The 27,633-nt window shown below is 35.8% G+C and overlaps 1 pseudogene; it reads left to right on the forward strand.

Annotated features, from left to right (window-relative positions):
* The first annotated feature begins 2,875 nt into the window (after positions 1 to 2,875).
* On the forward strand, positions 2,876 to 13,211 carry LOC133175145 (uncharacterized; annotated as a pseudogene).
* The last annotated feature ends 14,422 nt before the right edge of the window (positions 13,212 to 27,633 follow it).

Consider the following 27,633-nt stretch of genomic DNA (forward strand, 5'->3'; position numbering starts at 1 on the left):
AAGGGTTGTGCCCGACAAACTCGCGGCTAAGTACAAAGCTTTCTTGCTATAAGTCCAGTTGTTGATTTCAGCCACAATTTCAAATTGTGCTAAATACTCTTCTAAATCTCCCGTTCCATCAAATAACTGAGGTTTCATTTTGATTCTGTCATGATGTTGATAATGTGGACTACTATTACGTGCGCGACTAGGTGAAATACCTGAGATTCTGCTAAAGTGCCTATTTTCTTTTCTATCTTCATCGCTGTGCTCACCAGAACGCTCGTGAAAATTAGCTCTTCTAACACGAGAATTATTCAATCTGTGTCGTAAAAATGGGCTTGTCGACCTTGAATTCCGAGATCTGTAATCTACGAGGGGTGATCAAAAAGTTCACGAACTAATTGAATTACTTCCTTAAAAGAAATAAAATGAGGATTTAGTGTTCACAATTTTTTAAAGTAGTCCTCTCTGATCTTAATGCACATCTGCCATTGTTCTGCCCATGCGCGAATCACGTGATCCAGGCGGTCACGTGACATGCTTCGGTCTGTTCACAGAAGCTAAGAGATTTTTCCGAGTCTTATATTTCTTACCATGCAAGTAATTTTTTATAACAAGAACAAACCATCTGTCAGAAATGGCCAAATCTCGGCAATAGGATGGGTGGATAAGCATATCCCTACCCAGAATTAGCATGGAGACCATCACAACCCGAGTTCTCTGTCTCGGGAGCGTCGTTTATCCATTGTGGAAAAAGCATGGGCGCCTTCATTTTTTTCATATCTCATATGTTTAAAGTCTAAAGTAAACAATATTTTAGGGATTAAATAATTATATTATTGCTCAGATATTCAACTATTTTTCTTACTGTAATTTGGCGATCTTTCAAAACAAATTGCTCAACTAAGGACACATCTTTTTACCGGCTTGCTTTCGCTGGGCAACAGAACAAACATCATTTTTAGCCATCTCCCTGCCTTCACTAAACATTCAATCCAATTAATGATTGAATTTCTGGCAAGTCTTTTGGTTTCATAAACCTTGGTCAAATTATCATATTCTACTGGAAAGGAATCTCCGAGATATACGTTAAGCTTTACAGCCGTTCGTTCTCGAGTACGACTGAGTCAACCATTCTTTGTCACAAGTGACCTACATACTGACGTCATTTTCACATTGTGACGTCACAAACACGGAGCAAAACATTATTTAACATCTGCTATTTATAGAACATGTGTATGACTATATGTGTGCCAAATTTCATTCTGATCTGAATTGTGGTTTTTTACATATAGAGATAGTTCGCGAACTTTTTGATCACCCCTCGTAACTTTGTCTAAATCTGAAAATTTCTCTATCAGATGCCGTTCGAGACGCGACATCCATCTCTCAAACGCATTTATCATTGAGTCATACTTCTCATTGAAATCTAAATTCAAATCTCTATCATTCCCATCAGTTGATCTATAATCATCATCTTGTGTGTCTAAAGTTTCGTTATGATCTTCATTTCTGCCATATGCTCGTCATTAGGAAGATTTACAATTACAATATTAGAATCGTCTTCAGCCATCCTGCGCAGGGGTAATAAGGAAGCATACAAAATATTCTACCTTGACTTAATCAGTGTTACATTATGACGTCATAGTAAGCGAGATGACGTCAATTTTAGAATACAAGTTTTCGTAATATTCGTATTTAGAGATGTAATTTAACTCTAGAAAATGAATAGAAACGTGTAAACATTAACAAAAATAAAATGCTTTTATTTTGTTATGCTGTATCTGTCATTTTGATTAAAATCTACCACCGATGACGTCATATGTGTACTTCAAGTAACTTGGGAATTGATCATGTCGTGTAGAGAGAATTTGGCTAAGACGGCATGTACAAAGATACGTAAAATGGAGTTTAAAAGCAAATATTCAGAATATTTTGTGAAATTCATATAGAGTTCAGTTACTAAAACAGGTATGCTAATTTATTTTCATCGATTGTATTCTCTTCGAAGACAGTCAGCTATATACGTATCCCGGTCGGCCTTTCCTCTGTCATTTGTGACAAAAATAATGCAGCAGAACAACAATAAGCTGTATATTTCAAAACATAAGATTTGTACAGATGGAAAGTTTCCCTCCTAAAATACTTGGAAAGTGCTGCTACAGTGCAGGGAACTAATTTTGTTACAGCACCAATGCTGATTTGAATGCTTCCTTTGCTTGCTGATTTGAATGCTTCCTTTGCTTGCTGATTTAATGCTAGTTATCCTTATCCTGATCCTGATCTGATCCTTATCCTGATGCTACTTTTGCTGGTTCAAAACTAGGTCAATGCTAGTAATGCTACCGGAAGTAGGATTATCCTGGCGGAAGTGGATAATTTAATTTCAGCATTGCTATTTTAAGCCATAAAAATATTTTTTTTGTAATTTTTATTTGTATATTGTATTAAATAACTTTCTTTTATCTGTTTACATTTTTTACCGAAAGAAATTTAGCGATTTTTAACGAATTTCGCTTTGTCAAATTCCAATCGTAAAATTGAAAACAAAAATGGCGACACAGTGAAAGTTGGAAGTAAATCTTGCGAAGTTATCGTAACAGAGTTGTTTGACAAAGGCTAGTTGCCCACTGCAATTCAGATAATTCTTATGAGGTATTGCTTGCACCCAACGATGCGATGATTTTCCCATTTCTGAAGCGATTTCGGAAGAAGAGCCCCAATGTGTTCAACGTGTGAGCAAGGAAACGTGATGGACAATGAACATGATGAAGTTTATGACAAACCCAGACGAAAATTTATCATGTTTCGTGTGAATATTTCAGCAAACATATTATGCTTTAAGTTGTAAAAGCCGTTTCCCAAGGAACCATCAGATCATCAGTACACTACCATGACTCAGAGGGTATGTAAACTATGTAAACAATGTTTTTTTTTTTATTATCAAATTATATAAGGATGTTGTGAAACAGATTTACAAATAAATAAACACTCAAAATTCTCAGCGATTCAGGCATTTAAACCCATGTGATTTTAAAGGTCAATTTTTACAATTGAGAAAGAATTATATGTATGATTTTTTAGAGATTCAGATGCAGTCTTCTGTAGTTAATTCACATGGTATCAAGTCAATACATAACCTGACCGACTGATAACCAAGTCCACTCAAACCTAGTATGTCAACTCGTGACCAAATCTATAGACTGGTATTGCCTGTCTCTTTCGTACGTTCATGTATATTGCGCATATCAGACAGGCAAGGCCAGTCTTCCAAATCTAGAAGTCAACTGTTAAACAAAAGTATGGTTACGGAATTCAATTTACCCTTGCGGTCTTAGTTTTGAGGGGAGAAGTTAGGTTGTACCTTATCATGTAACTGACCTGTGTCTGGTTTACGAGTAGATTTTACGTAATGTTTTAAACAGATACATTATAACAACATTTTTCAAAAGGCAGAAAAGTAACTTACGATTAAGTACCTGAATAAAATGCTACAAGAAAAAATAAGGAAAAAAGAAAGTTGTCCCAAGTCAAATAAAACTATTTTGGGATGGGAAGGGTTCTAAGGCTGGGATGATACAATTTTATTTTATATTGATACATACATTGATATGTATCAATCATGATATTTGAGCTACAATACGATATGTATCAAATATTTTGAATTGGTCATGAAGTCTTATTTTTGTATTGAAAAGAACAAAACATTTCATCCCAATTATGAATGATTTATTTAAAGACATAAGCTGTATATCCGTTGTAAAACAAACTTTCTTCACGCAAGTGGTGTAAATTTTTACCGGTATGTATTTTAAATAAATATTTCTATTTAAGGACAAACGCAATGTACCTTACCTACTGATAATTTTTCAAGATATTCTTAATTTAAGATTATAGTGCCATCAGAAGTTTGTAGACAAAAAATCAGCATGCATTTCCAGGGGTTTTGAAAAGATATCAATTGATGAAAATTCCTGTATAATTCATAGAGAAATATACAAAAATTACTAAACATATATTCTAGATGTTTTGTTTATCAAAACTTGTTTTAGAAGAAGTGTACAATAGCATATATAGACATTAAATTGTAGCACACAGTTCCTTTAAGTATTGGAACTCTTCAACTCCAGGGAAAAGTATGAAAACGTTCAAACTACGTTGCGTATGTCCTTCACATGTTTATCGTACATATATTAAACCCAAAATGTAAGTAAACAAAGAAAAACACCTGAATTTTTTTGCAATATTTAAATATTTTTACATAGATACATATTGATATATGTACCATCCTCACACAGAATTAATATTATCGATTAATCTTTTCAGCCCTAATAGCTCCTTTTAAATTTTACTGGAGTTAAAGAAAAAAGAAATTAAATTAATGCTTGAAACTGTGATCATTCATTTGACATTAAAAAGCAAAATTATGTTCTACTTCACCGTTCTAAGTTACTAATTGTGCCCTTATTTCATTGACGCAAGTACTTTTCAAGTTTAAGTAGTGCCAATTTATTTTCTTTTACCTGAAAAAAAAAAATAATTGCTTTAAAACTTGTCGTAATACAATTTGCTCTTCAAGTCTTATTCTGTATATTTGTACGTGCGATGTAGACGTAATTGTATAAAGTTAACAAAACTGTAGTTAGAACTGTATATACATTGTATTTTTAACATTTGGCATTTTTGATATTGGAATTTATAATCTTTTTACTTTTATTATTTAAGCAGTTTGAAAGTAAAAATAATTCAAGGATGAGTTTCTTAATCATATGAAATTTAAAAATCTCCAACCAAAACTTATATTCAGATTCTCTTTGGAAGATTGTTTGTTAATATCCTTGCAAGAAGAGAAATTAAACTAATCAACTTAATTTACATTGATAACATTTTTAAATTAAATCATGACCTAATATCTTATATTTTTCAGGCCAATGACAGTAAACACTGCAGTAAGTCCACCAGGGATTGATGGCAAAAAAAAAGAATATTTTGAAGAATGATTTAGATATGCTGGCCTCCTCTTTGGACCTAAATCCAGCTGATGAAATTCTATCTGAAAAAATAGTGAGAAGCCAAGAACTAATAATCAACTTCTGTAAATCAGACAGTGGTGTTAAAATCTGTGTGATGAAGTGTGCCAAATTCATTGATCACATACTTGTACATTTTTAAGTTATCTCCCATGTAGATCTAAAAAGTAATGTACAGAATTTAAAGTGGACTTCAAGTGCTTTATGTATTGTACATGATTACATTGAGATGTATGAAAATTGAAATGCATGCCTGCTCTTTTGTACAGTCTTAAAACTGTTCATATGATTGTCCACATAATTGATTTTGTCAAATAAATGAACACATATATTTTACAGTAGTGTGATGTTTTAGGTACTAATAGAGAGATACATGTATATATAAAATTTTATGTCCAAGTTGTGTTTGTAGTACACATTTTTTCAAAAAAAAAAAAAACATAAAAAATAATACCCCTGATATTTTTTTGTTAACACCAACACTCTGCCTTTGAGATTATGTAGACAGGCAATATTTCTGTTACATGTAGTGTTCTTATTGAAGCATATGTAATCCTTTATTTCATGAATATTCTAAAAAAAAAATTAGAATTTTTGATCACTTACACCCCAACTTAAAAAATGAAACACTAATTCATAACTGGTTAAATATTCACCGATGTTCCTACTTTTCACTAAATTTTTTGTTGGATATACTTGCTTACACTATACAGAGTATATATACAGTATTTGAGCTAAGAATATTGTGTACTAGGTAACTGAATGGAATATTATATATGTAATGGTTAAATACTGAGTAAAGCCAAGGTTACCGAGTTGTATAGACAAAAATAGTAATACCGGTATGTCCCCATTCATTGACATCTGAATATTTAAACTTGAAATAATAACAATTCTTTATTTGGATTTCATTTAAAATGTTTAATGAAAAATTCCATAATCTGCATTAAGAGACTGAATATGGGGGATAACACATTATCATGTAGGGTATTTTAAAATGAAGTAAATCATTCAAATACAGAAAAATAAGCTTACAGCTAAATGCCTGGGATAAACAGTTTTGATTTGTTATATGTTTACTTTCCAATGGGTTTGAAAACCACAGGGAATGAAAATCATTTCGCCATCAGCATGAATTCATTATAGCGTGTTCGTTATAACCATGTTTTACTGTATAGATATTTCTTCTCTTAAAGGCCATCCTTAAAAAATTGTTTGTTTGGAATTGCCGCCTGGGAGGTTTCAGACCCAGGAGGGAGGGAGGGAATTTTTTTTTTTTTAACATTAAAGTTAAATAAAAAAATTATGATAAAAATCCCAATAAGCAGTGAACACATTATTTTCTGCCTTTTTGTGAAGGGTATCTCCCATCAACCAGGAACCCAGTTTTGCTTAGATCCAACACTTACATTAAGTGATTGGATGGCACATGTGATAACAGGCCAAGAATTGATTGAATAAAAAAATCTTCTTATTTTTGGTCAATAAAATTTTTCCAGGAGGGTCATTTCAATGAGGCGGGAGGCAATTCCAAACGAACAATAATTTTATTTTGGCCTTACATCATGGTACATTTGTATAGATACATTTTCCTCATTGTTTAAGCCAATGGTTTAAATCATTCACTTATTATACTATGGTGTACCATAGATTTAGAGTTTGTGCTAGCCAGATATCTTTTGACCTTGATGATATAACATTAAAACTGTTCTCCTTCAGTACAACACAAATTTCACAATTTTAAAATTAAAACCTTAATATATGAAATTTACAGTGATATTTTCTATCAGTTTTTCTTTTCTAGATGTGTACCGCCTTGGCAAAATGTTCAGTTTCTGAAAATATAACAAACTCTTATATCATCTTTTCCAAATTTTTCTTCTACCACTCCTTAGAAGCAAGTTGTGCTGTAAGGCACAATATATTTGAAGTAGGGGGCAAAATAAAGGTTATTTTATATTTATTGTAGAACAACACAGTATACATGTAAAATTTTAAGTTCATGGAAGCAATAAAAACAATATTCCCAGTGTCTAAAAATTGCAATTTATTTATAGTCAGTGCCAACTTGACCAAATTATAATTATAATTGATAATAAATGGAATCACAAAATGTCCCATAACAACTTTCAGAATTTTATGAAATGGTGTAATGATGGAATAATCAGATTAATAGTTTTACAATCCATGTCCTATATTCATGCACTGCTTTTTCACTTGTTTGATAAATTTATGTCCACAAAGTCAAATAAATAGAATGGTGTTTGCATGAACATGATGAAAAAGTGAAGCTTTTTTCTTGACCACCAGCAAAGTTTTTTTTTCAACAAGTTCACTTTCTTGAAAAACTGTTTTTTTTTTGTAAGTTTTCACCATTACATTATACTGTCCATGCCGTCTACTTTTAGAAATCAAGAACATTTCTCTTTTTAAAAAAAATCATTTTCCAAACAGAATTTTCTTTGAATCATCATTCTCAGACATCACTGTAGATTGCCCCAGTCCTTTGGATGAGACCATATAAACCAAGTTCCAGTGTTGCAGAAGGTGCTGGCACGAAAAAGATCTCTCACTGCTTAAAGGCCCAAGTGCCGAGTACAGGTCTAAAATTGCAGCCCTTCACCGGCAAGTGTTGGTGTCTCCATTATGAATGAAAGATTCTCATGTGGGGTGTTGAAACAACAAACTGTAGACTGTTCATAGCACTCCATTTCTATCAAGTACTCTCATGTTCTTCCACTAAGAGCTATATAATAAAGATAAAAGTACATTATACAAAGAAGCTAAGATTTATTAATTGATCATCTTATCTTTTTTACAAATCTTGCACAACTTAATTTGGGAAAAACACACTATAATGATTTATAGACTTAATTAATGTTGATAAAATCTGGTGTATTTATTATAATTGAATTGAGATCTTATTTGCAAGGGTATTAATGGATTCTACATACCAGGACAATTATACAAACTAGTTTACACAATGTACCACTATGGTGAATAATGTGAAAAAGAATATGTAGTGTAAAAGTTTTAAAATGAATGTATTTTCATGCATAAATCCTCTCCAATATATTATTTTGTGTTATAATGATAATTATTTTTTAGCTACTTGAAATTGAATTTTTTTCTGGTAGATCTACAACATGTACATACACAAATTTATCTGCTCATGTTTTTATAAAATTTAAGAACCTCCGCATTAAAAATATTTAAACAAGATTCGTTTAATCCTGTGAATAATACAGAATCAATTATTTGGTTTAATTATTAGGTTTTGTTTAATACACCTCTATGATTATCTTATCAAAGGCACTGCGACTTTTATTTCTGGCTTCCTTCAATTTAGAGGAAATTCGGATTGTGAATTACTTAGTACGTGTATGCACTTAAAACCCAATAAAAATTAAAGTAAATAGTTATACACCAAACATCATACTTTTATTGTATTGTTAAACTTATTTTTCTTGACCAAGTGTTACTACTTAACCTTTTATCACCAATTTCAATAACATCAAGCCGTGGCGAGGCCTCAACAGTGGACTCCATAGGACGTTTGGTGATCAGCTGATTCAGAGTGAAAAATATCGCGGGATTATTGCTATTAAATTAATTTAATATTTATCTTAAGATTGTATTGAATAATTTAACCGCAAGAAATACACTATTTGTATTTGTTCCCGACTGAAATAAGAATATCTACTTGCTGTTTCGTTTTGTGAAAAACGAATCTGTATTATTAGTAAACCAGCATGATCCTGATTTTAAGTAGGTCAATGCTGGTTTTTAAATCTAGGTCAATGCTAACTATGCTAGTTCTATCCTTTGCTTGCTGATACCGATCCTGGTAATGCTGTTTTTTAAATGCTGATGCTGATGCTAGCTTGATCCTGATGCTACTAATGCTTATGCTGATGCTGGTTTATGTAACAAAATTAGTTCCCTGCACTGTAGAATCCCGAGTTAAGCATGGTTTTACGAAAAATCTCGGTTTATATGTATAAAATTCAAAACATCGGGTAAGGTTTCGTGCGAATGTGTGGAATTATTATTTGACTGACGGGACAGTGGGATTCTAGCAGCACTTTTTAGGCAAAATAGATGTTTTCCAACTATATTATTTACTCAAAGAAATTATTACACTTCGGGGTATTGTTGTTCTGTTAGCTTTTTTACTAAGGAAAATTTCGCTATTAATAGAAGTCACGTGATGCCGTGGTGGCGGTGCACGTCTTTGCGTTAGACACTTTTTTATCTTTATGCAATAGATAATAATAGTTTACATTTATCAGCGGTTTTGGTAAATTATCAAACTTAATTTTCTTTAAAAAGTCTAAATTTCCAGAGAATTGACTTATATGCTTCCTTAACATACCCGCGTGTGTCTATAAATCTATTCTAGATATAAACACTTCGAGTTTCTCCTACAATGTATACAATATTTTTTTTAACACCTAGTAGCAATTTCTATACTTTCATGACTTGTGCATCTATTTTCTTAAGTTTACGTAGTGCAATTTATTTGTCTTTCTATTTTCTATCTATGTCTCTCTCTACTATTCACTAGAATCCGTAACTACAAGATGTCTCTAAGGCTATCCAATGCTATCTCACCGCTGCCACCAGTTGCAACGTTTTGGGTTTTATACGTAAATATAAATAAATTCGATGCCACCAATTGTAACGTGTAATTACACATCAACTCGGTACCTATGAGGCACTTTACAATAGTTGGGTTCGAAGGTACCTAGTTTTAATAAAGAAAAGAAATATATATATACAGTTAATACATATATTTATTATAGCATCAATACATATATTTATTATAGCATCAAAGACAATAAAGTTCAATAAATGTCTCTTCATATATTCAGTATACTGCCGAACTTCCGCGGAACTCGGTGCGACCTGGTGCACGGTGCTCGGTGCTTCTCGGTACTCGGGGCTGTTCGGTGCTACTCGGTTTCCGGTGCTACAAGCCTACAAGGTTTCCGGTGCTACTAGGTGTTCTGTACTACTTCTCGGTTTCCGGAGCTTCAAGATGTTCGGTTCTATCTGCTGCTACTACTAGGTATAACTTTACAGGCACAATCAGGAACTCTGATACCGTAATCGGAACTATATCCGAAATCCACATTTCTACTTCTTAGTAACAAAAAGTCCACCCCCCCCCCCATCCTATGCTAGCATGTCATGCATAGATAAGAAAGTTCTTGTGCTAATGCCAACCATCATTTATAACCTATGCAACTTAGGATGGTCTAATATATACTACTCGGTGCTCGGGACTACTCGGTGCGACCAGGTGCACGGTGCTACCCGGTGCTCGGTGCCGCCGGTGCCAAACTGCACCGTAAATTAACTTTAGCTAAATCTCAATAAAAATGGAATTAATTATTCTAAACTTGCACAGTCGATATTACTAGAATTTATCCTCATAATTTAGGAAACAAACTTTGGTTCAGAATCTCACACCGAGTAGTCAATATCTGAATACTTTAAAGCTAATAAAAATTCTCAAATATTTTCTAAAGAATTTACATTTTAATACACTATTTCTAAATAGGCAAAGAAGGTTTGAAACTTTTTTTAACTTATCTAAAATATGAATTTACCCTAAACTTTACTGGCACCGACGAACACCGACTTTTTCTTTATTTTTCTGGAGGAGATCTGACGACGCCGCGTCGAGTTTGCTGCTTTTATACTGTGACGCAGTGATGCTGCGACTACGTCATATGTAAAATGTAAAACTCCAAAAACAATACTATTATCAATAAACTAGGATAAACCAACCTACTATTAAAACTCCAAAAGATCTATTTTATATATCTATAATTTTATAATTATTTTAAGCTTATTATTTCTAGAGTTATATATCCAGAAACTACTCGTCTGCCAACATTCCGGATATATTCATCTCTACCATACAGTTTCTGCAATTACTGAATCTCGTACATTTCCAGTTATCATATAACGAAATCCCGGTAATAAAAAAATCTTTTGATGCTTAGTTCTACAAGACTTCATAATTTTAAGAACACTCTTTGAGAATAGACAATAGTGGAAATGTATACTACAGGTAAACGTAATTCGCGTAATCAAATTTAAGCACTGACGTTTGCTGTACGAAGTGTAAACATACATCTTAGTTCTATAGCGAAAACATAACTATGAAACATGCTTTCTAACAACACTAAAGGTTTGCTATGCAGGCGCAACAAAAGCAAGACATTTAAAGAGAAGGGGGTGTCAATTCCCAGTTTATTTTAATGTATTTTAATAATTTATGTATGGTAACCTATATCAATTTATTTGTATCCGTTATTAAGCTTATATACAAATGACAAACAATTTTATTCATTTTTACATACATATATTTATCATCATTTTCCTATCAGCAGGGATTTACCACTTGATGAAATCCTTTGCAACACCAACAATTTTAGCCTTGAAAGAACCCATTCGAAACATTCTTGCTGATGCTGAAGTGTTGTTATCCCATCCCCTCTTCCATATTCCTGCAAAGCCATTTCTACTTGACTTATAAATGACTGTGTCTTTGTTAGTACTCCTCAACATTAAATTCATGATTACAATGCATATAAGCCTTTGTTTCTTTTGTTATCCTCCAAAATTTACAAAAAACAATAACAATGTAGCCATGATAATCCACTTAATAAGAGACTTAAACCACCTCTGTGGAGTGGCTAACTTTGGCCAATATTGACCCACTGGCTAGCAAAGTTAACCAGTAGGTAAATTCTGAGCAACAGAATTTAACAAATGGTTAAAAGATAACCGCTGGATAAGAGATTTAACCAGCGGTTAGCACTAAACAAGGTTTTGAGCAACCCAGTCCAGAAAGTCTGCAACAAAAGAGACTCATGTTTCTATATAGCAATTTCACTTCCAAGGATACCAAAGATTCTTTTTATACGCAATAAATAATATAAATGTTAAAAAATAAACTGTTTCAAATAGTGGCATCGTAATTGATTGCAAGGATATTGGTCTTGATTTTATATTTCACTAGTGACAAGACATGAGTTTGATAAGTATTATTTGTGTCGCATATTTTAGAAATCCTTTAAAGCACTGTACAAGGATATTAATACTCCTCCAACTCTGGCATACTTTAAGACCCTGTTTCAACGCTCAAATGTCAATGGTCAAGTAAAGGGAAGGTTTCAACCTCATTTTGTCCTTTAGATGACGATTGGAGAGGGAATGGTCACAGAATAGTTCATGGAGTATTTCAACATGGAAGATACAGACAGTAAGCATCCAGACATTGTCAATTTGAGTCATCAAGAAAGAGATGAACAGAAGTCGTTTCTTTTGGATATAATTCAGAAATTGATGAAAAATGGTGGAAACACCTCATTTGATATCTCAGAGGAATGAATAGCAAGAAAGTGTGGAGAAAAATAGTACCATCATTGTGAATGGACAGCAGTTTATCATTCAACATTCTGAATAAAAAAAAAAACATGCTACAAAGATAATTAAGAATACAATTATTGCATAGTTCTCTGTCACTGGTACCTGCATGTATTGGAAACACATGACACTGCTAAAGAGGGAGATATCAATAGAGCGGTACTTAACTGCAAGTATGCCATTCCATATTTTTATTCACATTCAAAACTAATTAAGTATATGGTGGAAAATATCAATTACGTCCTCCAAACATCTATTTCTCCTTTGCAAAGTTTGCCAGTATGGGAAGGATCATTGTAAACACCATTGGTGGAATGGTTAATGTGTTGAAAGTGATTTAGTTCAGGCAACTAAAAAAGCCGAATCAAAAGTCATGGTGCTAACAAAACTGAAAAATCAATATCAAGAGCCACATCAGCAGATGCCATTGCAGAAGTTGTTCCCAGCTTGACAACTGCTTGCAAATCAAACCCAAAAGGGGCTTTCATTCCCAGCCAGTCTCAGTTAATGATAAGACTATGATAAAAAAGGAACTTCGAAAAATACGACCATTCCGATTCATACTTGGCCGCAAGTGTCAGTTTCTCATCTCTCCATCCAACACCTGTTGCCACTGAAAACATTCCTGACATGAAGGGGTGGATGAATCACATAACCAGGAGGCTGACACGGGGACAGGCAGTTGCTGTTGAGGAAGCGGAGGATGAAGTCAATCAGGATGATTGGGAAGATAACAATATTTGGGAAACATGGTAAACACATCTTATGATGCACAATTTACTTGCCCAGATTTATTGTTAACTAGAGAGTGTATTTACAAAAAAATATTGGTTAAATTATTATGAAGTATTCATACATTCATTGAAACAAAATTGAAATCACATGTTCCCAAAGGACTAGATTGATTGATTGTATATTATTTTACGTCCCATTCAAGAATTTTTCACTCATATAGAGACGTCACCATATACCGGTGAAGGGCTTCAAATTTTGACCATTACTCGGCACTCAGGGCCATTGAGCAGTGAGGGATGTTTATCGTGCCAACGCCTGCCGTGACACGGGGCCTCGGTGTTTAAGGTCTCATCCGAAGGACCCACAACTTTCACTTCAAAGAGCGCATGGCGAAGGAACAGTTCTACCCATTTTCTATCGACTTAGGTCAGTCGCGGCCGAGATTCGAACTCACGACCTCCCGATCAAGGAGCGAGCGCTCTACCAACTGACCGTGACCGGTCCAAAGGACTATATTAACATTTCAAATATTATGGGCGTTTATAGACCAGGAGGTGTATAAAAAAAATGATTTAGTCTTGTTGGTTGCAGCATGTTCTTGTATCCTGTGTAAATGCTATGGAGAGAAGGGGTTCTCATGTTAATACATGCATTAGATGTTTTTTTTTAATTCAATGTGTATCTGAAACTGGGTACTTTGTTCACGGTATGGTATGACAAAGCTCATAAAAATCGGATAAATTGCAAGTTTAATTTGCACAAATATCACCATCATCGTTACACAGTGTACACTTGCTTTTTTTTTTCTTTTTTTTTTTTTTTTGTTGCAGTGAGAACATTGAGAACAACCAGTGATTGTTTTATCTTTTGAAAAACCAAAAGCAGACAAAAGCTTATTTCTTAAACAAATTTAAGTTATTTCTGCAGTTTCCTATTATATTTTCATAAATGAATTGCTAGCAATGTCGCGGTTGTTGTATAGGATTGCTTGTCCTGGGTGCCCTTGGCCGCCAGCTCTTCCCACCTCCTGCAAGTACTGAGAGAGAGATCTTGGGGGACAGGCGTGGATCACTTGAGTAACATTACTTCGGTCAAAACTCATTCCTGATATGGAGGCGCTTAACACTAGACGAATTCTTGGGTTTTCTTTTTTTAATTCATCAATTGCTGCATCACTGACCTCCCTATCTTGTCCAGTACATAAGGAACTAAACGGAGTTGTAAATGTTTTCCACTCCAAAAATGCTGTGCAGGTATCTCGGTGCTTCACTCATAAAATAAAGGTACAAAAAGTAATGTGACAGGATAAGATTCCTGCTTGCAAAGCTCATCACACACTTAAAAATAATTAGTTCATACTGACAAAGAATAACTGGACCAGACTGTTCTTGCTCTTTCTCTAGAAAAAATATTAGGCCTATCTGGTGTTGTGTCTATGATTTTAAAATTCTCTAAACAGGGTTGCTTTGGAATGGTTTGTTTTTGTTCTTTAGTCAGAGTTCCACTCAGGGCCACAAAAGGAACATCAGGGAAGAATACCTTGAGGGCTTCCAATTTTTTAATGTTAGGTCTAAAATCATCTCCCCTTGTGATGAAAAAAATCAAAATACTTTAAATGCATAAACAAGCACTGAATGTCAATATAAACACGGCTACATTCTTAATAACCTGACTTTCTGAAACATAGGTGTAAGAAATGAATAGTCATGTTGAAGAGTTCACAGGTATATCAATTTGGTATCTTTTGAGAAGCCCTTCAGGGTTCACGGGATTTGGTCTAATATAATCTCCGAGAGATTCGTCCATACTGAAAATTTTTGACCTGTTTCGTTCTGTTTTGTAAAATACCATTTTTCAATTATGTGACATTCATCAATTACAACCGCAACTACACTGAAAATTGGGTCAATCAATAGCAAATATCCTTTTCTAGTGTTGAGGAGGGCCTCGGGTAACACAACACCACAGAAAAATGATCATGTGTTACGTGTTTGAAGTCAACGTTTCTGTAGAGGTCAAATGGACCAATTTCATTATTTTCATCTCTTGTCTCTTTAACTTTGGAGCAAATGTTCAGTCTACATGCTGAAATGCCATGTATCTTTAACTACTCTTATTGGTCTTTATGAATGAAGTTTAGTGGGGAAATAACAATCACAACTGGGAAAGATTTTTTGGTTCCTAAAGCCTGTGCTAAGAGATCGATTGATTGTATGTTGTTTTACGTCCCGTTCAAAAATTTTTCACTCATATAGAGACGTCGGTAAGAGATGGTGAATTAAACTTTTTCTAAAACCAACTGGTAAATTTACTAACAAATCACCCCTCTTTTCCATCAAATACAAATGAGGATGTTCTTGTTCTTTATGTAATTGGAGATTGACATCATATGCTTCTATATATCTTCTTACTTTCTCGCTATGATTTAAAAAGGAAAGTGAAAGTGTTAAAATTCAAAACAAAAAAGTTCGGTAATACATATTGAAGTTATAGAGTTATAGGTTGATTTGGTTTTGTATTCCTTAGTTCTGAAAAGAATAAGAATACATTTCCTAGGATATTTATGTACTGTTTATTACATAATAAATACGATAAATACTTTTTTAGGTCACCTGCGTCACTCAGGTGACCTATAACTATCTGTTTTCGTCCGGCGTCGTGTGTTAACATTTGAACATTTTCAGCTTCTTCTCTGAAACCGTTGAACCAATTTCAGCCAATTTTAGCATATGGCATCTATGTGTGAAGGGGAACAAAATTTGTGAATATCATGGTCCCTGCCCCCCTGGGGCCTGAGAGGTGGGGCTAAAACCACCAAAATTAATGCAATCTTTAAAAATCTTCTTCTTTACTCCTGGACATCAAGCAGTCAAACTGTTGGCATGATTGCAATAAGCATTGAGCCCTCTACCAAAATTGTGAAATTCATGGCCCCAGGGTCAGGGGTTCTGGTGCTAGGGCGGGGCTATATAGATCATATAGTGAAAGTGCATTATTTCTTTGAAAATCTTCTTCTCCACTCCTGGGTATTATTGAAACAAATTAAATACATAGTTATGATAAGCAAGAGTGCCTCTAACAGAATTGTGAAATTCATAGCCCCAGGGTCAGGGGTGCTGGGGGGGGGGGCTATATAGATCATATAGTGAAAGTGCATTATTTCTTTGAAAATTTTCTTCTCTACTCCTGGGTATTATTGAAACAAATTAAATACATAGTTATGATAAGCAAGGGTGACTCTACCAAAATTGTGAAATTCATAGCCCCAGGGTCAGGGGTTCTGTTGGTAGGGGGGCTATATAGATCATATAGTGAAAGTGCATTATTTCTTTGAAAATCTTCTCTACTCCTGGATACTATTGAAACAAATTGAATACATAGTTATGATAAGCAAAAGTGACTCTACCAAAATTGTGAAATTCATGGCCCCAGGGTCAGGGGTTCTGGTGCTAGGGCGGGGCTATATAGATTATATAGTGAAAGTGCATTATTTCTTTGAAAATCTTCTGTACTCCTGGGTAATATTGAAACAAATTGAATACATAGTTATGATAAGCAAGGGTGACTCTACCAAAATTGTGAAATTCATGGCCCCAGGGACAGGGTTTCTGGTGCTAGAGCGGGGCTATATAGATCATATAGTGAAAGTGCATTATTTCTTTGAAAATCTTCTTCTCTACTCCTGGGTATTATTGAAACAAATTAAATGCATAGTTATGATAAGCAAGGGTAGTGAATTTCATGAGGTTCTGATGTTAGGGCCGGGCACTATTTATTATATAGTGAAAATGCAGTAATGCTTTAAAAATCTTCTCTGCTCCTGGGTATTTTTGAAACAAACAAGAAAGTACATTGTTATGATAAGACATGATGCCTCTTCCAAAATTGTGAAATTCATGGAACCAGGGTCATGGGTTCTGGTTCTAGGGTGGGGCTATATAGATCCTATAGTGAAGGTGAATTTTTTCGATGAAAATCTTCTTCTCTGCCCCTGGGTACGATTTAAACAAACTAAGTGCATTGTTATGATACGTAAGGATGCCTCTTCCAAAATTGTGAATTTCACGGCCCCAGGGTCAAGGGTTCTAGTGAAAAGGTTGGGGGGGGGGGGGCTCTATTGATTATATAGTGAAAAAGCAAAATTTCTTTGAAAATATTCTTTTCTCTTTCTGGTTAAAAAGCAAAGAAGCGAAGTATATAGTTATGATGAGCAAGAGTGCTTCTTCCAGAGTAGTGAATTGCATGACCCCGGGTCAGATGTGCTGGTGTAAGGGTGGGGCTCTTGATAATATATTGAAAATGCATTAATTCTATTAAATAATTCTGTCTGCTCCTTAGTGTTAAGCAGATAAACAAAGTGATTACTTATGATGAACAAACTTCTGGTCCCAGGGTCAGAGGCTGTGGTGTTTCTAGGTGGGGAGGGGGGGGGGGGTCTGTTGATAAAATAGTGAATCTGTAGTAAAAATGCATTATTTCTTTATAAATTTTCTCTGCACTTGGGCATATCAGAAGCAAAAAGATTAAAAGTTTTAATAAGAAAGGGTATTTTTACCAGATTTTTGAACATCTGGACCATTTGGTCAAGTGTCTGGTCAAGCGTTTAGAAAATTTTTCATTTGTAAACTTCAAAAACTTTCAGGGGCAATAACTCATTGAAGGGGTTAACGAATACTTTCGCAATGATTAGTTTGAAGAATCTACTAAATTAGTCAAAGACATTAGTGAAGGCTTCATGTCTCTACGGTTTATGGTTTCGAAGGAGTAGCGATAACAAGCTTTTATTGCGAAAGGGGTCATAACTCCTTGAGGGGTCAAAGTTCATATACGCAGGTCAACTGCAAAAATCTTTTAAGGAGTACATTCTCATGGACTATAAATCTTCTCGATAAATCTTGAAACTCAAAAACACGCTTGGCGGAGAAATAGTTATAATAAACAGAACAATTTCAATAGCTCTTTCCACAGAAAGGTGGAAAGACTTAATAATAATAAAAACTAGATATGTGCTTGTTGCTAAGGCAACAAGTGGTCTTCCGACCGATTCTTCGCTGAAAGAATATCCTGCAATATTTCATTGGAAACATTTCTTAATGTCAAATTTTCTTGTGTATTCAAGTACTACAGGTTTTCAAGAATAAACCTTCATTATCGCAAGTTTTTTCAATAAAGTTCCTAAGAACAAACCTTTAAAACGTCGGTGAAAAGTAGGAAAAATGAATGGCATTTTAATCGAGAGAAAGAGAGGAAACGAAAAAAAATTTGCCTCCAGTTTGAATCAGCCATATCATGTCATCAGAGAAGTTGACACCTTTCTCAAAAGGTAACAGTTTTACTTTATGTATTCCTGGTATCTGTAGTTGTATTCCTACATGAAATGTAATAAAATGTTACATTGATCAAATATCACAAATTTCGAACAGAATAAATACCAGACATCATTTTGAAGATAAAATGTTATATCTAAGCTGAAAAAGTAAATTAGTACGGACATTCTGAGGATTTAACAGGGGTCGCCCGCGTGAAATCCACCATGCTAACCATTGCGCTAGCAAGGACCACCGCTTCGAAGTGAAAAATGACGAATATCTAGAGTATGAGTTGATCAATCTTATAACAAATTATATATTTAATCTTCTTATGAGACTCTTTATTAACCATGTAAATTTCATAGAAAAATGTTGAAAAACAAAAAAGTTTAAAAATTAGACTTTGAATTCACTTCCGTCCGCGACCGGAAGTACGAACGACGAAAAATAAAGGTCGATCTGCATATCTACATGTGATGTTCTATCATGTCCGTGAATTTCACTTTCATATCTTTAGCCGTTCTTGAGAAAATTATGGGACAAAATTCCATTTAAAAAATACAATTTTCCTCAAAAAATGCAAATGGAAGTGAATTTTGAAAAAAATGAAAAACACGTCTGGAGATATTTTAATGATGCACCTTCCCTGAAAAAAAAATCTTTGAAATCTGCCCACTCACAGCTGAGATATCGGCCGTACTAGTTTCATAACGTGCAGTTTTTTTTTCTGGTGAAAATTAGAGTAAATTAAAGTCGAATATCTTGGATATGGGGTAACCAATATCTCTTTTTGTTACAACGGCCGTCAATGCATCTATCATCAGGTCTCATTGACCCTCTGATATATTTTTAGAATAAATCTAATTTAATAATACTTTGAATAATTTGTACTTTTTTTATTATGAATATTTTATTTCCATTTCACATCTTACAGAACTTTCCTCATTTAATCCTTTCTTCATTTTTGCAAAGAACCATTTACACTTATTTTATCCCCAAGCCATAAAATTAAGAAGTTTTGTAAATAATCACACATTTTTAGGCAAGGCGAAATTTCATTTTATTTATCAACAAATAACTTTTACGCAAAGCCACGCAATTCAATTAAGTGATTCTTTTGATGTCCTCTCGACTCAATTAGTGTCATGTCATCGGATTAGGATCTTTTGTCCGAACTGCTCTTTTAAGTTTGTTTTCTTCGAGAGGCCCTCGAGAGGAAATTTGGGTATGTGTATCTTTGTTTACCTGTGTTATTTTATGATTATCCCTCTGGGGAGCCCTACCTTGACCAGGCCGATTTTTGTTTCGAATGCCCAGCGCGTCACTTTTTGCTGGAAATTCAACAATAAACAACGTAAACTTTATCAAGAGCCTTGGTCATCTTTTTCAGAATTATCACCCATGACAACACAAAAATCTTGGTGATAAGTTGGTGGAGAGACGAAGAAGATCCCACATGAAGACGAAACCAATCAACTATTATTTACGATCAACAGACGAACACTTACTACTTAACACAGAGGAACAAACGCCAAACCCTTCAGAGGAACAACAAGTTTCCACACAAGACCAAGCTTCACACCTTTCTGATAGCCAGGATTTAATTCCTTCAACTGAAAACCAAACCCCAGAACAGGAAACACATAGTTCCACAGAGGACCAAAATTTGTACCTTAGTGACACACAGCATATACAACCATCATCTGAACAAGAACCACTTTCTGTTGCAGACATACAACAAACTGTGACTGTTTCCGCACAACAAGGTATTCAAACTATTCAGACAAACACAGCAAAAATGGCCTCAGGAATTCACCTCAAGAAATTTGATGGCAGTGAGAATGTTCACTTATGGATTACTATGTTAGAAAACTGGCAAAAATTCCACAATGTGTCTGACCAAGATGCATTACCTGCAATTGCTTGCAATTTTGATGGACAAGCAGCCACATGGCTACAGACTTTAACAACAACTCAAAAAAATAACCTGGACACCTTCAAAGAGTGCTTAATAGACAGATTTGCAACCAAAGAAACAAACACTCTCCTTGGTTTAAAACAAGGAACCACAGAAACAACTAACGAATATTTGGCACGAGCCGAAAAAACATCTCTGGGTCATGACCTTCCTGAACCCTATAAAGTCCAATTTACTATGAATGGACTAAGAAACAACGTCAAGAAATGTGTCATTTCTAAAGAACCTAAAACTTTCCAAGAGCTGAGACATGCAGTGGACCTAGCGAAACAGGAAATAGACTGTGATTCGAAACATGATCTTGATATTCAAGCCCTCACGCTACAGATTAGAGAGACACTGAAAAACGAAATTAGTGCTCTATCTACCAATTCAGAAGGACAATATCAAAACAAAAAAAGAAAGAACCCTAACCATGGCCGATCTCAATCATTCAACCAGATGCCCCAGACCCAGGCACCGTGGAACCAGCCCAACCAACCGTTCCAAACTCCATGGATGGTACCCCCAATGCCCTGGCCTCAACAGATGGCTCCTACTCAACAACAACAACAATGGTTTCCACCGGCACAGAACCAGCCAACAAACCAGAGAGCGAGAAAAGCATGCAATGGTTGTGGTAAGTACTGCTTTCCTAGATCTACTTGCCCAGCATTTAATGTACAGTGTTCAAATTGTGGAATTTGGCGTCATTTTGCCTCAGTCTGTCGAACAAATCCACGTTCAACACAAACACATCAACAACAAATAACACCTCATCAGCAAAATTCAAATAACCCTACTAACCAAGCCACTGGCCAAAATTTTGCTTACTAGGGACACGCGCCTATCCTTCTTAAGGATAGGCACCAAGCTAACAATGACTCATCCTTGCTAACTTCTCATACTAAGCATGTGTCAACTAAACATTCTAATGGTTCCAAAACTAACTGTCCACCAAAACCCATCCCAAAACCCCAAACCCCCACCAGTAAATCATTAAGCAATGTAAATTTGATCATGCCTATTATGAAAAAAACAGTTAGCATTGAAATCTATGGAACTCCCATACGAGCATTAGTCGACACGGGTGCAAGTATCTCTTGTGTAGCAGCGTCTGTCTTAGCTAGGTTAGGTATAGATAGGGGTAAGCTACAGTCGATGGATGCAACTGATGCTGTCGCTGTTGGCGGTGAAAAACATCGCAGTCTTGGTGCTCTGTCCTTGCCAGTTTCTTTTGAAAACAGCACTATTACTCACACTTTTCAAGTCTATGAAAAATTCCAACATCCTGTCATCCTTGGCCTAGATTTTCTGAAAGAAAACAATGCTATTTTAAACGTTGCACAAAATACTCTTTCACTCAAAGACCCCATTACTCATGAAGTCCTAGCTCTTGAAATTAACACAGGCATTGCACGTGTTTGCCAGTCTACCCCTGTTCAACCGAAATCAATCACATCTGTAGAAGTGTGCATTTCAAATCTACCTAAAACTCAATCTGTTCTCTTGGAACCTTCTCCAGACTTACCAGATTTGGGTCTTGTTGGTGCTAAATGCTTGATAGACACTGTCAACAATAATTCACACTTCATTCAAATTATCAACTCAACAGATGAGCCCATCACTCTCTTAGCAAACACATGTGTTGCATCAGCTTGTTGTATAAACTCAGACACTGTTGCATCTCTTGACACGCCCACTCAGACAACACCTCTCGATCAAAAGCAGGAAATTAAGGAACCCATCTCCTTTGATTTATCTTCCTCTGATCTAACCTCTGATCAAAAGCAAATTCTCCAAGCTTTTCTCCAAAAACATAGGGCAGTCTTTGCAACAGATCTCAAAGAATTAGGTAAGTGCTCTCTGCAGCCCCACAGAATTGAGACAGGTGACGCATACCCCATTCGCCAAAGGTTTTATCGCCAGTCACCTCAGGTTAATGAAGAAACAAACAGACAACTAGAGGAAATGTTAGACGCAGACATCATTGAGGAATCAACATCCATGTGGCAAAGCCCTGTGGTCATGGTGAAGAAAAAGAATGGACAACTACGCTTCGCTGTTGACTACAGGAAACTCAATGCAGTCACAAAACAACATACCTTTCCTCTCCCCAGACTTGAAGATGTCTTTGATACAATTGGCATTTCAAAAGCCAATATTTTCTCTACTCTTGACCTTGCATCAGGTTTCTGGCAGATTCCTATGGACCCAGAAACAGCACACAAATCAGCCTTTGTAACCCCCACAGGAATCTATCAATGGAAAAGAATGCCTTTCGGGCTTGTCAATGCTCCAGCTAGTTTCCAAGCTTTAATGACCCAAGTACTTAGAGGTCTTAATTGGAAAACATGTCTTGTGTATGTTGATGACATACTGGTCTTTTCAAATTCTTTTCAACAACACATACAACATCTTCATGACATCTTTTCTCGTCTTGAATCAGCTGGACTTACTCTGAAGCCCAATAAATGCTCTTTTGCTCTGAAAGAAGTTCACTATTTAGGCCACATTATTACAAAGAATGGAGTAAAAGCTGATGTCGCCAAAACAGATGCAGTAAAAACCTTTCCAACCCCTAAATGCACAAAAGACGTTCGATCATTCCTTGGTTTGTGCAACTATTATCGCAAGTTCATTCTAGACTATAGTTCAATCATCAGTCCTCTTACTGCCCTTCTGCGCAAAGACAATAAGTTCAAATGGTCTGAAGAGTGTCAGGCTGCTTTTGAACAACTTAAAAGTGCTCTTACTTCTCCACCTGTCCTGGCTTACCCTGACAATTCAAAACCTTTTGTGCTCACTACTGATGCATCGGGTACTGCTCTAGGCTTCATTCTTGGTCAGTTTGATGATAATGGTGTTGAAAGAGTCATTGCTTTTGGTGGTCGTTCTCTCAACAAATTTGAACGAAACTACTCCATATCAGAAAGAGAGTGTCTTGCTATTATTGAGGGTATCAAAACTTACCATGTCTATCTTGCTGACAAACCCTTTACTGTCTTCACTGACCATTCTGCTCTTAAGTGGCTACAATCTGTTAAGCATGACACAGGTCGCTTAGCTCGCTGGTCCATTCTTCTTCAAGGCTATAACTTCAATGTTATTCATAAAAAGGGAAAGAAAAATGGAGTCGCAGATGCACTCTCCAGACGTCCCTACCCTGACCAACCAAAGAATGCATCAGATCCAGAGGACCTAATTCCCAGCACCACTATTTCTTCTCTTTCTACTTGTGAAGAACACAATCAGGTTACATTTTTCTACAAGTCTGAAAGTCAAGATGCTACCTTTGACAAACCACTTGTGTGTCCTATCTCCACAGTTGATAATGTTGGTCAGTTACAAAGTGAATGTCCAGACTTTGGAGCTATGTATGCATATTTGATGCATGGCACAGTCCCATCTACAAAACAAGACAGGGATAAACTTATCTCGGAAAGTAATCAGTTTGTCTTATTAGATGGCACCCTCTTTCATTTCTATGAACCTCGTTCTAAGAAAGTCTCACGAGTGCAATCTGTTCTTAAACAACTTGCAGTGCCACGTTGTTTGCGTGAAGATGTTCTTCGTTCATATCATGACAGCATTGCCGGAGGAGCCCATCTTGGTTTAGATAGAACTTACAGGGCAATACAACTCAAGTATTTCTGGCCCAAAATGTATCAGAATGTTGCAGATTACATTCGCTCTTGTGACGCCTGTCAGCATTCTAAGAAATCTACAAATCCTCATAGAGCTCCTTTAGTCAATATGCCTGTAGAGGATACCTTTTCCCGCCTTCACATGGACATTCTGGGTCCACTCACAACATCTGACGAAGGGTACAAATACATACTGCTTATTGTGGACTCTTTCAGTAAGTTCCCTGAGGCATTTCCTTTAAAAACTCAAGACTCCAAAGAAATTGCCAATGTTCTTTTCTCTCAAATCTTTGCTAGATATGGAGCCCCTAGAGTTATTGTTAGTGATCGAGGACAGAATTTTCTCAGTAAACTTGTCACTGCTGTCTGTGAAATTTTTCAGGTAACAAGGCACTTTACTAGCTCCTATCACCCTCAAACAAATGCAACATGTGAGAGAATGAATAGCACCATTGCTCAGTGTCTAAGAACTTATGTTAACTCAACCCAGACAAATTGGCCAAGTCTTCTACCAGGTGTTATGATGGCCATTAGAATGAGTCCTTGTACACAAGCTTCAGACCTTTCTCCTTATCATCTTGTTTTTGGGAGAGAAATGAATCTTCCCTTTGATACTTCACTTATTCCAAGAAATGGTCTCAACAAAGATGCAAAAACCCATGTTTCTGACCTTATGTCCCACTTAAAAATTGTTAAGGACATAGCAAAAGAAAACATAAAAAATGCGCAAAAGAAACAAAAACAGCAGTACGACAAGAAAGCAACAGATGTACCAGCCTTCCATGTTGGCCAATCAGTACTACTCCACTCCACAAAAGTGCCAATAGGTCTATCACCCAAACTACATAATCCGTGGGATGGCCCATTCTATGTCACATCTGTTGGACCAAACAACACCTACAAATTGCGGAGATGCTCAAACCACAAAGAGCTTAAGTCTTTCATTCATGCAAACAGACTAAAGGTCTATGAAATCCCAGACCATCGACCAAGTCTCGATCCCCCACCCCCTGACCAGCCCATCATTGATAACCATCTGCCACCAGATGAAGCAGATCAAGACCAAGTTCCATCCTTACCTGAGCCAACTTTGCCTCAACCAAATTCAACACCTGACGTGAATCCAACTTTGGACACACAGTCAAACCCTGCGACCACAAACCACGCAACAGTACCACCAAACCCCACTCAACCAAACGACTCCAATGAAACCTTCTATGTGGAGAAACTCCTCCGATACAAGTTTCAAAAAGGCAAGAAACTGTTCCGAGTCAAATGGCTTGGACATGCGCAACGTACATGGGAACCCGAGGAAACTCTTCCTCCTTCTATGGTTCGCGAGTTTCACATCACCAAAACACAAAAAGGGACTTCCCGAAAGAAGACAAAACGACTGACTTGCTTCAACAAGTAATGAAGAAACGAACCAGTCCTACTCTCTACCTACCCTTTCCTATAATCCTGTTTCTATCTTAGCTCCCTAAGCCACTCGTTATGTACCATTGTTAGTGTTTCTGTATGTTTTTCATGCCATAAACATGTTTACCCATTAATACTAACAATGTATCATGACATATTCCTAAATCTTACTTCCTTCATTAAGGTACACCTGGACTATCCAACGTTTTCTTCATCATGGCTCTTTTGTCTATCCTTTGTTGTGTGTCTACTGGCGATGCTGCTGCAGTCCAACGACTGAACTATGGAGTCCTCTTTGAACCAACTCATCAACTCTACCTGGGACAGGAATATTGGGCCCATACTTTCCAGATCCCACTACCCAAAAGAGTTTATTTACATCGACAACTGTACTGCAACAACGACCCACAATGCAAGTACGGCAAATATATAATCAAGACACTTAATACTTTGAGAACACAAATGATGGCAACGGTCAACTCAACTGTCAAGGAAATTCACTCCCTCATACCCCAAACACATATCCCTAGGCAACACCAATTCATCGGGTCTTCCAGATCGAAACGTGGACTATTTGATTTTGTTGGTCAGATATCAAAGTCTCTCTTTGGCACAGCTACTTCAGATGATATCAACACCTTACAACGTCATATGCAAATCCTCAATCGCAACAATGCCAAACTTGCTCATGCTATGGCAGTTCAAGAAAAACACCTGTCATCATTTATTACAACTGTTGATGCTAGATTTAACAATGTTATGGGTGCAATAGAGAGAAATCATAATGACACATTAGCTTTGACTGATTTACTACATCGTTCTTTGGAGTCAACAGAACGAGAGTTTGTCCTATTAGAACAATTGATCTTAAAACAAACCAATGCTTCAGCCACTTTAAACCTTGCCTTGGAACATATCAAAATCAGTATCCATGAGTTGATTAAAGGCAAATTATCTCCATTTCTAATAACCCCCCAGGCTATAAAATCATCTCTTAATCAAATTCAAAATATTATCGACAGAAAATACCCCCAATTTCACATAATCCACAAAAACCCTTTGTCCTATTTTTCATTTGGTGATTTTTTTGTATGCAAGAACACACTCAACATTATTTTTGACTTTAAAAATTCCAATTTCTCCATTCAAACAACCTCTTTTGTTGTACAGAGTTTACTCTTTTCCAGTACCTATCAACTCGTCAACCTCACATGCCACACAACTGTCAGATGTTCCAACATACTTTGCGCATACACACGACAACCAACATTTCACACCTGTTACATCCAACCAAATTTCCAACTGCATTGGTACATCTACAAAATTTTGCCCTTTTCACCTTGCTCTTACATCATCAGCATCACCCTCCTGTATTTCAGCATTATTTTACAACCAAAAGTCTTTTGTACATGAATTATGTGATTTTAGATTCTTCCCTAACAAAATTAAACCTTCAATTATTGAATTGTCCCCCTCAAATACACTATTTTATCAAACTTCAATGATTGTCCTTGATTGCTCAACAGGTCAAAGAATAATTAAAGGTTGTCCATTTTGTGTAATGCAACTACCATGTTTATGTTCTGTCACTTCAGGGAATCTATACTTGCCTCCTAGAATTGGTCAATGTAACAACAATTCTGACTCAATTTCAGTACTGCACCCTGTCAACCTCGCTCTCATACAAGAATTCTTTGATCCAAAATTTCATTCCACAATTTTTGGCGACACAACCTTTCAACAATATTTAGACCTAAAAGTTCCAAAATTCAAAATTTTTAATCATTCTTTTTCTCAATATTTGGCCGCAGATCAGAAACAACATTTAAACCTCAAAAAAATGGCAAAATTAGCTAAAAAAGATGCAACTGTTTTTCAGTCTTTGGCAGAATCAATGATTGCAGGTGAAGTTGATTTTACTGTTGATTCCTTTCCTGATACTAGTGGCACCATTGCTTTAGTAGCTTCTGCATTAACAGCACTGTGCATGATATACTGTATTTGGTCATTCTTCAAAATCAGAAAGCTAACCACCATACTTACCTTAACGCACATTACCACACCTGCCCAAGCCTTCCCAACCCCACATCCTAACCTCCTATCCTACTACA

The sequence above is a fragment of the Saccostrea echinata genome, unplaced genomic scaffold (genome assembly GCF_033153115.1).
Source record: "Saccostrea echinata isolate AGI-Se365-2 ecotype Australia unplaced genomic scaffold, CSIRO_AGI_Sech_v1 ptg000061l, whole genome shotgun sequence".
NCBI lineage: Eukaryota > Metazoa > Mollusca > Bivalvia > Ostreida > Ostreidae > Saccostrea > Saccostrea echinata.